Raw genomic sequence first — 12,564 nt, 5'->3', positions numbered from 1 at the left:
CTCAGTCTTGGATTTTCATTGCAAATCTTATTTATCTGCAGCTTTTAGCAGAAAAATCTGCATCATGGTTGAAAAAAAAAAAAAAAGTCTGCTTTTCAGTGTCTTGTGTTTTTCCCGTATTCCATTCTATTCTTCCTTCACAGTGATTTTTAATTCAAACCTCTGCGCCTCGTTAAACGTCTGGAAGCACGATGAAGTAAATTGTTCCACTGGAATTAGCGATATGTTCTGAGTCGTAATTGTTTTCGTCGGATATGAACGCAGATGGTTTTTCACTTTCATAACGCCGCGTACAGATGAGGAAGATGTGCTGATTTTCCATTAAATTCCCACCGGGTGGCCGTCGGCGTTCGCTGTGTGTGGAGCGGCATCTCATCGTAGATGTCTGATCTGTGAATATGTGATGTATGTTGACTTACACCGCTCAACTTTATGACATTAACTCAACGGCTGCCGTTGACGTCTCTAGATGTCAATCAAGTATTTTGGGCGACCATCTGGCGGAGTTTATCAGCAAAAATCAGTCTTCTAATCACGGACTTTATTGTCATGACGACTGATTCAGTTATGGAACAGAAGATTGCGAATCAAAGGAAGTTGCAGCAGCTTACAAAGGAACAACCACCCTTCAGAGTTTGGGTCCTGGCCGGAGTTTCTTCCTCAATGAAGGAGTTTTTCCCCACCGCTGTCACTTATGCTTGCTCTGGAGGGTCCGGTTGGGGTTTTCAGTTAAAGCACTTTGAAATGTCTGTTGATGTGAATAAGTGTTGTACAAATAAAGGTTGATTGATTGATTGATTGATTGATTGATTGATTGATTGATTGATTGATTGATTGATTGATTGATTGATTGATTGATTGATTGATTGATTGAAAAAAGTTTGCGTATCAGGTGACAACGGTGTTCTTCTGAGCAATTGGTCAAGAAGAGTAGGAAAACGCCGATAAATATCCGAAGGGTCGGGGAAAGTGCGCCAAAGGAGATCAGTAGCTGCGAAAAGCGCTGGCACTGAATGGGTTAATGGGAAGGTCATCTGAGGAACAGATGACGAAAATCCTTGTTGAGGTAGAAATTTTTCCCAATCACCTCAATGGACGATCGACGACCAGGGTCGTTTTTGTCCCGTTGACGTAAAAAGTCCGGGGAATAAAAAACCTAAAAATGTCGCTACCAGGAGACGACGTGAAGCAACCAATGAGGAATGTTGGGCAACGCCGATGAGTGAGTCATCAGCATGAGAATCTTCATCTGCTGCATGTACACGCCTGTCACATGTCAGGGCTTCAAACACGAGCTGTCAATGACATTCCAGGACGGCGGATACCAGACAGTTAGCTCCTCATCGCAGCGCTATTTAGTTTAGCTCGGGCGAGCTCCGCCCAGGATTAGCAAAGGCTTGGGGTTCTGTCTCTGCAGCGGCAACACACTCCATCATGTCTGCATGCTGATACACACTCGTGTGTGTCGGTCGCTGTAATCACAATGGCGTGGTTTTATTGCTACCGACACGAGTCTGCAGAAAGAGAGGAGGAAGTTACGCCGCTGGTGGCTCAGTGAAACATGGTTAGTAGCCATTCTAGTTGCAATGAGGTCTCATTAAATCCCAAACCAGGAGCGATGGCTCTGGATCACGGTGTGTGTGTGTGTGTGTGTGTGTGTGTGTTCGTGTGTTTTCATCTGGAGAAGCTCCCTAGAATAAAAACAAGGTGGCAGCAGAACCAGGAGAAAACCTCCAACGGGGCCCTGGGTCTCCTTTAACCCTCCGGTTCCTCCCCTTAAATCCCGCCTTTAGCTCCGCCGACACTTCACAACACCTTTGCTAATGAGATGCCTGGTGTAATTTTTAATTAACTGCCCACCCTTTATGTTTCCAGACCCGCGTAATGAAGCGAAATGGTTCCGATGAGACGATTAGCTCTCCGCGGATCCGTTTCTGTGAAGGCAGAAAGTCTGCCGTTGCTTCCGACTTCCAAACATGTTCTGCATCATTCCTGCAGATTAAAGTGTGTGCGTGTGTGTATGTGTGTGTGTGTGTGTGTGTGTGTGTGTGTGTGTGTGTGTGTGTGTGTGTGTGTGTGTGTGTGTGTGTGTGTGTGTGTGTGTGTGTGTGTGTGTGTGCGTGCATGTGTGTGTGGGTTTCTGCATGGATGTGCATGTGATTTGTAATTGCTCTACACTGTCAGAGGTACTTGTAAGAGATCCATCTCCCCCACAGGCAGAACGGCCGATGGTTGCAGCATCTCCCACACAGATGGACCTCACAGCGGGGGGCCGTCCATGAGAGCCCCCCCCACCCCCGATCACTGCTTGATTGACTGGTGATGGGGGGTTCATCATTAGTCCTGGATCTCACTTCTGCTGCTGTTGCTGCCCATCACATGCTACGCTGTCATTCGTAGACAGGTTTTGGGTCCGATATTCTTCAGCCTTCGTGAAAGAACTGGAGCACCGCTTCACATCCTGCTGTGGTTGATCAGGTTAAAACTCTAAATGGAATTTCATTTTGGGCCGGATCTTATGGACAAACACAACTGACCAGATCATCTAGTTGTATTCTAGTCATGACCAGCTAGCTAGTAAGACACAACGTTCGCTATTTTCAACTTACAAGGGTGTGAGACTCATTTTGACCGGGGGCCACATCAGCAAAGGGCCACATGTAACTTATAAATGTAAGTAAATGTAACTCAATGTAATGTAAAACAAATGTAACTACTCCTTATAAATAACCTATTACTTATTCAAGTTACAAACATTACAATTACAACATTACAATTACAACAAAAATCTTTGCTTTTTGCTCTGTTATAAAATACATTCTTTTAATTTGTCAGGTTATTAAACCCACATTAACTCCATCCATCAAGGATCAAACTGTCCAAGTGAATAAAGAAAAATAATGTCAAAGTTAAAATGTATTTTTAGACACTTTTAGACCATTTATTCTCTCGCGGGCCACATAAAATGATGTGGCAGGCCATATTTGGCCCCCCGGTGCCTTGAGTTTGACCATTGTGAGCTATGAGTAGGACTGAAAGTCCAAAATCTGACTGCAATCAGGTTCAGTAAAACATGGAGTGTTCCTCATAAACCACCATATTTAGGAATGTTAAAGTGTGCATCATCAGCAAATGTGAGAACAGGAGAAACCCCATTTGTATATCTAAAGTTGGATCTTGTTTATTTACCTTCAGGCTTGTGAAGCCTTCATCATCCCGACGCTGACAGGCCACATCACCGTATTTACTAGAGTGTTCTCGATTACAGTACGCAATAAAAGATGTGGAAAACTATAATTGTAGCCTCCACTTTGGTGTTGATGGAAGGAAACCACAGTTAGAAACTCTGTAATAATGTTGATTTTATCACCGGCTTCCATCCTTGGTGCAAACTGCATCGTGCAGCTCTCATGAATGCATGCATTTTTAATCACGGGTGGCCTCCATGGAGATCAAAACCTCCATCCCTGACATTATTTGTTCTGCTAATTGAAAGCCAGCCCACCTCCCTGTCCATCAGAGCTCCACGGACGCAAACCAGGATTTCAGCCAAGCCTCATCTGTTTTACTAAAACTTCTTCTAAAATAAACTACCGCTGAAAAATAAATGGATAATCTCGTCATGCAGAACTTGTGTCGCCGCCGGTGCTGCTGGGTAACGGCGGCGGCGTCCGTGAAGAGATTTCAAAGATAATGAGGAAGACGTTGGACAGCCGCGCCCACCGAGCCGCTCGGGTCCAAATCATTTGATTAATGTTGTATTTCTGATTTTAATGGAAATCAACGCAGCGACAGTCAATTTAAATAATTGGAGAAAGGCCGGTTAGGTGATCCCACCAACTTATGTCAACCCATAATGCATTGCATACATGAAATAATCTTTAAAAAATTGCTTTCAGCCGCTCAGAACCTGCAGACCAACAGGAGACCAGCATCAACAGTGCATTTAAGTGCATTCAGATTAATCAGAAATATCAGCGTCAGAATGAGAAAGCTCGACTAGGACTCTTCACATGTGATCACTTATGACCAGGTTATCACATGCACGCTTGTTTTAAAGGCTCCTGAACGCAACACCAGCACCATCTGGACTGCAGGGATGAGTTTTCCTCACCCAAACATGAATAAATTCGCGTTTGCAGACAGAAGCTGCTCAATTTGTCCCAGAACGCACCTGTAAAGGTGAACATTAAAACTACACACGGCTGGAAGAGCCGAGGGGTTACGTAACAGTCATCGTATTCCCCGCAAAATTGAGTAACCGAGTTCAAGCGCAAGACATTTTGCTGAAGTAAGACTCTAGAGGAATGTGTGTGTGTGTGTGTGTGTGTGTGTGTGTGTGTGTGTGTGTGTGTGTGTGTGTGTGTGTGTGTGTGTGTGTGTGTGTGTGTGTGTGTGTTTATTCTACTGTTCTGTCTGCTTATTCAATCATGTGAGAGTCTTAAAACTAAAAAAAAAAAAAAGCCAAACAGAGCCAAAAAAGAAGGAAGAGAGAGAGCGAGACGGAGAAGCAGAGAAAAGAGAGAGAGATTTTTTTTTTCCACAACCAGAGAGGGAAAAACGACAGCGAGGGGGAGGATTATGTAACCTTGTCCTCAAGAAACTCTGCCAAAACTTGGCTTGGCTTACCTCGCTACTACAACAACAGAGAATTTCTCATGGAACACATTAAAGCGGGCGCTCAAGTTGGAGGCCAGCGGATCCATGATGGATCCCCAACTCTTCCTGCTCCTCCAGGGGCAGTAAAACACCCCGGTGTTGTTTGCCTACCGCCGGAGGACAGCGGTAGCTCCGATGCACCACAGCGAGTCAGAACATCCAGTCCCCACTCAACAAACTGCATGTTCAGACAGATTCAAAAGGTTTTCTAAAGGTCTGTCTTCTGGTTGGCTCAGACTTGAAACCCCATCATGAGCTCATAGGCTGGACGCCGGTGCAGGACATCGGTTCTGTCATGGGAGCTTTTGGCTCGTACTCCAGACTCGGTCAGATTTGAATGAAAACAAGTCTTTTAATCTCTGCCCCATCTGGATCTGAGCGATAAAGATGCTTTCACGCTGACATCATTGGTTGTAGACTCCCTGGCTGGTCAGTGTGATCTGGATCAGAATCAGACCCCAATCTGGATCAAAGGTGCTTTCGGTCCGCATACACCTTAACCACGGTTCATTTTGTTTACATTGTGAAAGCACTTCTTTCGGATGTTATGGACTTTTTTGACCAATTACAGGAAGTTAAAATAGGCGACTGTCACCAGTAAACAATAGAAGAAGAAGTTGAGCTGTAACACGGGGGCAGGAAGAGCAGAAGTGTTTAATAGTTGTGCAGTCCAACAAAGAACCAAAGCACTTGTTTAGACTGTTAGCTTCCTTCTTATGATCACCTGCACAAAATTCTGGATAATCCAATACTAATGCAGGGATATTTAGCTCACATAGATGATTATGATGACAGGATGAAGGTTAGGTCAGTAAAAGTTAACTTGTTAGGACTGAACCAAGTAAAAGATGGTTCCATCAGTAGGAACTGCTACTAGCTGGTTCTGTCAGGAAGAAACGAGCAGGAAACCAGCAACTAGATGGTTTCATCAGTAGAAAAGCGGCGACTAGATGGTTCCGTCAGGAAAAAAGCAACTTTCTAGATAGTTCCATCTGTAGGTAACCAGTGACTAGATGGTTCCATCAGCAGAAACTGCTACTAGATGGCTCTGCCAGGAAGAAACTGGCAACTAGATGTTCCGTTGTAGAAAACCGGCTACTACTGGACCCCACCAGTCTGGTATAGCTTCGCCCTGATGTAGTCCACTCATGGTCACAGTGTCCTCCTCGCTGACCCCTCTCTGTTATCACTAACTCTTGTGTCGTCTCCACCTGATGAATCCGGTGACTTCCTCCTGATAACGTTTCTCTTTCTTCTGAAGCTGTATGACCTCTGATTTGCATACATTTTGTTTCTCACAGATTTAAAAAAACTTTTTAAATTCATCGTTTATTAATTTGGGGCCCAAAATTGTTCATTGGACAGGAAAATGTTGAAACGTAGAACATTTCTACAGTGAACCCCTGAGTGCATAAATTAGTAATGTAATGAAATAAATCGTAATTTGAGGGCTCGGATGACTAGTTTGAGGGACGGATGCTGTGTTGTCTTACGATTGATGGTAAGACTTACCATTAAACACTAAACTGTACCTAAATTGTCTTTAAGGGAATGTGAGTGTTATTACATTGCGTTAATAAAAGTTAAGCATCTTAACTGTTACCTTGAACCTTCGCTCCCTCCGTCCAATCATGTCGCCCAATCGTGTTGTTTGCTCTCCTTCGCTAACAGCTCAGCTCCCATTTAGCATCTAATTGGGCTCTCAAGGATAATGGCCCATTTGTTTGTTTATGTGTGTGTACGAGCAATCAGCAGGCTGCGGATGTGTGTCGTTGTGTTTGCGTGACTGGATTTGTGTGTTTGTGTGTGTGTGTGTGTGTGTGTGTATGTGTGGGTTTTTTTTGATGGGTCCTTTTCTCAATGTTAATGTCAAGTGAATGAGGTAGATCTATGGCAGGTGTAAGAACAGCTTGACGCTGGCGTCATTATCCCGCCACCGGTGTCGCTCCGTCCTGTGCGCCGCATCCATCCACCACATGCTGCACACACACACAAACACACACACACACACACACACACACTCTAAATGTGAGTGTCAGTCTGGACGCCGCTACCTCTAACTTCTACCTGCAGGCATTGGCATTCGTCTTCGTGGCCCCCTGAAGGTTCGTCCTCCAGAGCGAAAAAGGAAAACGAAACGCGAGTGGAGTGTCGTCGGCGTACGGAGTGTGTCATCTTGAAGCGTTTGACACCTTAGAATGTGCGAGAGTCAACATGAGGCCACGGCGGTGAAACAGACCCAGAATCAGGACACGGTGACAGACTGCCCCGGCAAGCCTCTGGCACCGCCACCACACTGCATTGTGGGTAACGCCACATGACACAACCATAAGTGTCAGAAAATGAGTCCTCTGCCGTTGGCGCGGCTTTGGGTGATTAACCAGGTAAATGTTAGTCAGCGCTAGTTAACACGGAAGCTTCGTTGACATCTGCTCATGTTTCAGCTGAAGCTGTTTTGCATTTTTGCCTCCGGGGCTGCTGGGTAATTGAGTTGGAAGCTGCTGTTTGCCTTGCTCAAGGGTATCTTTCAAACCAATCACATTTCCTCATCCTGTTTGAGGGGTGTCTGGCAACACAATGGCCGCGCGGTGCACAAACACACACCACGACCCAAACACACACCCACACACCACGATTCAAACACAAGCGTTCGCTGTCAGCGCAAGCCGGCGCGGCACAAACACAAACAGTAAGAACGATTGCAAAAGATTAAACACACAAAATGCTCCCAGACACACACACACACACACACACACACACACTCCCAAGATCAATATAGAGGCCGTTCCTGTGGAATGCCACTCTGTTCCCTCCCGCCTGGTATGTGTGTGTGTTTGTGTGTGTGTGTGTGTGTGTGTGTGTGTGTGTGTGTGTGTGTGTGTGTGTGTGTGTGTGTGTGTGTGTGTGTGTGTGTGTGTGTGTGTGTGTGTGTGTGTAGCACAGCTCCACATACACACACACCATCTTCTTCTGGTTACCTGATTGGCTGCCGCGACTTCATGTTTAAGGACAGAGTGACTCACAAATGCCCGAACTCACCCTAACATTAAAACCCACAGCTTGTGTACACAGCGCTATTATTCCTGCTCTCTCATTCACTGTTTGCAGCGGAGTGATTCATTGTGTCACATGACCCGGAGAGGGCTACAGAGTTTTAAACCATGCATTTAAACTGGGGGGGGTGAGATTCTTCTGCAACAGTTTGGCCAACAACAAAAAAAAACCCTCCTCCAAATATCGAGGCTAGCTAACTGCTTGCCTTGCATCCGTTAGCAGGAGTACGCTGGCTAGCTGGATGAAACCACAGCTGAAAGTCATGAAATAATTTTAGGACAAACTTTATTTGCTGCCTTTATTTCCTCGTGTTCAGGAGTTTTATAGGAGTCGCAAAAAAACTGGGACTCTGGCTTTGGTGCAAACAAACAACGGGAGACGAGTCCAGCCTGGCGACGACGCGGATGACGCTGCGCGCCACGCTTTATCCTCACAGCGGGCTAGGAAAAGCGTGAACGGATTCACGATGGCTTCCGAGGTTTTCCACTACAAATAGCTGTTTTGAGATTCTAATGTGATTTACATGTAATCTGAATATGCATGACCACGACAGATGCAAAGGGATTTATTATTCTGCCAGTGTTATTAGGCAGCGTTCCAGTTCGTGCACATTGTTGGGGAATTTGACTGCGTTCTGGTTTTTGGCCATGCTGCCGAACAGACCTTCCGTAAATCCGTGAGTCTGAGCCCCCCCCCCGGCTCTGGGGATGCTCCTCCGAGGCTTACTCAGCAGCCTCCTGTTGAGTTTTACCACAGTTGCAATTATTATTTAACTCAAACACTGAAGGCTGCTCTAACAGAGTTGGTGGTTTTATCACATGAACACGTTTCCACAGGCCTCGTGCCTCTGGTGGTCCAGGGCTCCGTACCTCTGGTGGTCCAGGGCTCCGTACCTCTGGTGGTCCAGGGCTCTGTGCCTCTGGTGGTCCAGGGCTCTGTGCCTCTGGTGGTTCAGGGCTCTGTACCTCTGGTGGTCCAGGGCTCTGTGCCTCTGGTGGTTCAGGGCTCTGTACCTCTGGTGGTCCAGGGCTCTGTGCCTCTGGTGGTTCAGGCCTCGTCTCTGCTCCTCAGACAGGATGTGGAACGCCAATTTCTGACAGGTTCCCCTTGGAGCGAGGAGGAAAGGGGGCACGTTCCTGTTTGTTTGCATTAAGGGATGGCAGCCGTGGTCTGGTGGGGAGGACGGGTCATGTTGGATCGCCCCCTCTGGGGCTTGTTCGCTCCTATCATCACATTCGCAGCTGTTGGGCTGGGGCTGAGTGGGAGGATGAGGATGAGGGAAAGGAAAAACATCTGATCATGTTATCTCCTTCAGCGGGACAGAAATACAAGTTGGAGGCCAGCAGGGAGGATGAGGAGATCCAGAGAGGTGATCCAATGAGATCCAGGGAGGAGATCCAATGATTTTACAGTTCCCTTCACGTAAACCAAGAAATCAGAACCCACTGGTGGACCTGGAAAGACTCCAGCTTGCTCTGTGGATTTTGTTTTCCTCCGTTGCTGTTTGGTTTTGGAAAGTGTTCCACCATTGGTCAAAGTGTTTTTGTAAATTTCAGTCTTCTTGTTTACTACTTTTCAACAGATTGGCAACGAATCAAACCAGAAACAGAAACACTGACAGAAGAGAAAATCAAGTGTGAGTTGCGCGTCCAGTCTATCTTCGTCTTTCGCCGTTTGCTTCCACTACCTGCCCTTCCTGTCGGTTCATCCGTGTCGTCTGCGTTTCCCATCGGCGGGATGAGGCGGCTTCCTTCCTCTGGTGAACAACAGGATGTCCTCTTCATTCCTACGTGCAGCTTCCTGTCACCTACAAATCATTTTCAGTTCCCCGTGAAAAAGCCGCCGACTCCATTTCCATTTTGCTTCGCCCAGCTGCTGTTAAACAGATTTTTTGGAGGAGGGTGATTAGCAAAACTGCAACTCAGGAATTCTAATACTTACTCTGACTGACTGTCGGATTAAAATGCTGCAGCTGTAGATTTTAAAAATAAGGTCAGCCAGCGAGGGTTACACCTAGAAACATTTACAATCTAATCCCTCCGGTGCAGAACGACACGAAACGTGATGAAGCACCGACCCTGAACGCATCTCATTCAGTCGTCTTTTTTTTTTCTTTTTTCTTTTTTTCTGCTTTGTTAGGTTGAGATTCCGATGATTCCACTCATTAATTCAAGGCGCTTCAGAAGCGACGGGCTAATAAAAGAGACGGGGAACCAAATTGAGCTCACCGTGGAAACGACAGGCGCTCAGCTTCATTGCACTTACCTGGTACCATTAGGACAGTCCAGTGTTTCATTAACGGCGGATAAAAAAAAAATGAACGTACTATAGAGCGTGTTTTTAAGGTTAAAAAAAAAAAGGCCCTGTGTTGACATTTAAAACTGCTCGATCAAATATTTGTTTTTGATGCGTCTCTTTTTCGGACAGTTCTGGCAGGCGTTCACTTTCTTGACTTTCGCGAAGCTAATCCTCGATGATAATTGTTGATAAGTTGGCATTTCTTTTTTTGTTTCATGCCATCCATTCCATTCTAAGTCTTCGAAGCAAGCGCCGACTGAAACCTCTCATATATCTCACTTTGGAGCGAAGCTTCTTTTGTATTCCACCAAGGATCAGCACTCAATTTATCTCTCTCTCTGCCCGCGATTCAACAGAGGTGATAAATCTCCTGAGCGAAAGCAAAGCTTAAACAACTGACCTCAGCGCTCGCTGATGATAACGCCGGCGTTCCTAAACTGAAATCAATACTTCATCTTTACATTTTTTTTTATAAAAAATTTTTTTTACATCTCAGACATTTAGCTGATGCAATCTGGCGGAATTTGTACTTCACTGTCTAGTTCAAAGATCGGCGCTCCATGCTGCCTCGTATCAGCAGGAGCATCCACCCAGTCTCCATGGATACAGAACTTCTAGGTACCTATATGTAAAGAAAAACACCTCCATGCGCAAACAGTAAAATCTAAAGCAAATAACAGGAAGATTTTTCCCAGTAACATGTACCCAAGTTTAACTTAAACACCCTCTGACTTGTCCAGCAGAGCTTCTTTGACAGAAAATGCATGTTAGCCTCCGTTAGCTCCTCAAATATGTAAGAGAAACATTTTATCTCCCAGAATTCCCTCTGTCCTGTCATTGCAGCCTCTCAAACCTGCCCTGCACTAACCCCTTTCCCCGCCATTCTGATCACCTGACCTTCCCCGCCCACTGCCTCACCCGCGTCCTTCTTACCTGAGCGGACTTGCAGTAAAGAAGTCGGCCGATTTCTAGCTTTCTGGCGCTGCAAATTTGCAAATTTATCTGAAACAGATTGGGTTTTTTTAGAAATGAATTGAGGTTGGAGTCTCTTGTTTTGTTTTGTTTTACAGCAGTTTCTTATGAAGGATCAGGTGGATAAAGCCCACAGGGGATGCTTTGGATCCACCTGAAGTGAACTCAGAGCGTTTATGAGCTCGCTGCCATCATGTGCATCACATAAATCACTCAGCTCTGCAAACTAAACTTGGATTGGTTGGCTGACGTCGCTTCTCTCTCTTCAATCCAAAAACAGAACTAAAGAGGAACCGGTCCAAACGTTTGCACACGAACTCGTCCTCAGGTTAGGGTGGAACAAAAGATCTGCTAGCGACTAGAGATCCATTTTTTGTGCGGTTTGGCTTCAGATCATCAAACAGAAAAACAACATGTTTAAGATCGTTTTCAGTTGAGTTTATTCGTCCACGTACCTGCTAACTGTTACTAGCTGCTAACTGCTACTAGCCGTTTCCCGTCAACTCTCCTGTCTGTACAAATATTGACCCTTCCTTCCTTCTTTTACCACTGGAGGTCAACTCTACCCCCCCCCATGACTGTTTTATTGTCGGTTCTACTGGTTGAACCTGTGCTGCTTTCCTCTAGTACTAATAAACAAAAGCTTTCTATCCTCCCCCCACCAACACATCAGATCCATGTGACTCCCTGTTGTTGGTTAAAGCTAGCCATCAGCTAGCCATCAGCTGCTCAGAAGGTCATGAGTCACCCGATGATGTCATTGCCTAGAAATTAGCACATGAAACTTGTTTAGCAGCCGAAGCGCTTCTGCTTTCCCAAAGCTAGCGGCTCACCGGAGGAGGAGGAGGAAGTTCATTCGCATCAACGCGGAGAAAGCCTCGCTCTTTTAAGAATGATGTCACCAGTTTCATGGTGTGTCAAGGCACTTAAAAGCTTTCCATCCTCTCCAGGCAACGCATGCAGGCTATACCCCCCCACCCACCCCCACCCCATCCATTTGTGTGTCCCTCTGCAGCCCTAATTTCCTCCTGCGCCGCTAGCTTTAATGCCCCCCATGAGATGCCTTCGTCCCGAAAGCAACACTCCAGCAAACGGTTAACGTGCTAAAGCCCCCCCCCCAACACCCTCGTCTACGAGACGAACCTGAACCTGAGATGAAAAGTCGTGACTCATCTAATGTACATTTGATAGATGTGGGAAACACTCTAGCGTTGACCCCTTCTTTGTGCACAGGTGGAATTCTGGGTAACTCAGACGCACTTAGTCCGACCCGGCTAATGCAGTTGATCCGCATCCTGCTGATTAAATGGGTTAAAACGCCCACGCCCGTGTGTCGAGGCGCAACACGCCAGAGTCCACTTGTTGATGGGATGACATCATCGTCATGTGATCAAACTGTAGCTCACAGCAACAAGACGACAAGAATAAAAAGACTCTGATAACTGTAGAGAAGCGGTCGCCTGGAAACACAAAACCATTCCGATCATTTATGTTTAAGACAATCAGTTCTGATCTTAAAAACACAGATCGATGACATCACCTCGCTGCTGATTAGCATCACGCCTCTGGGGGAAGGTTGAG

This window comes from Antennarius striatus, chromosome 18 (assembly GCF_040054535.1).
Source record: "Antennarius striatus isolate MH-2024 chromosome 18, ASM4005453v1, whole genome shotgun sequence".
In the NCBI taxonomy this organism is placed as follows: Eukaryota; Metazoa; Chordata; class Actinopteri; order Lophiiformes; family Antennariidae; genus Antennarius; species Antennarius striatus.
Note: the sequence above shows the minus strand (reverse complement) of the source record.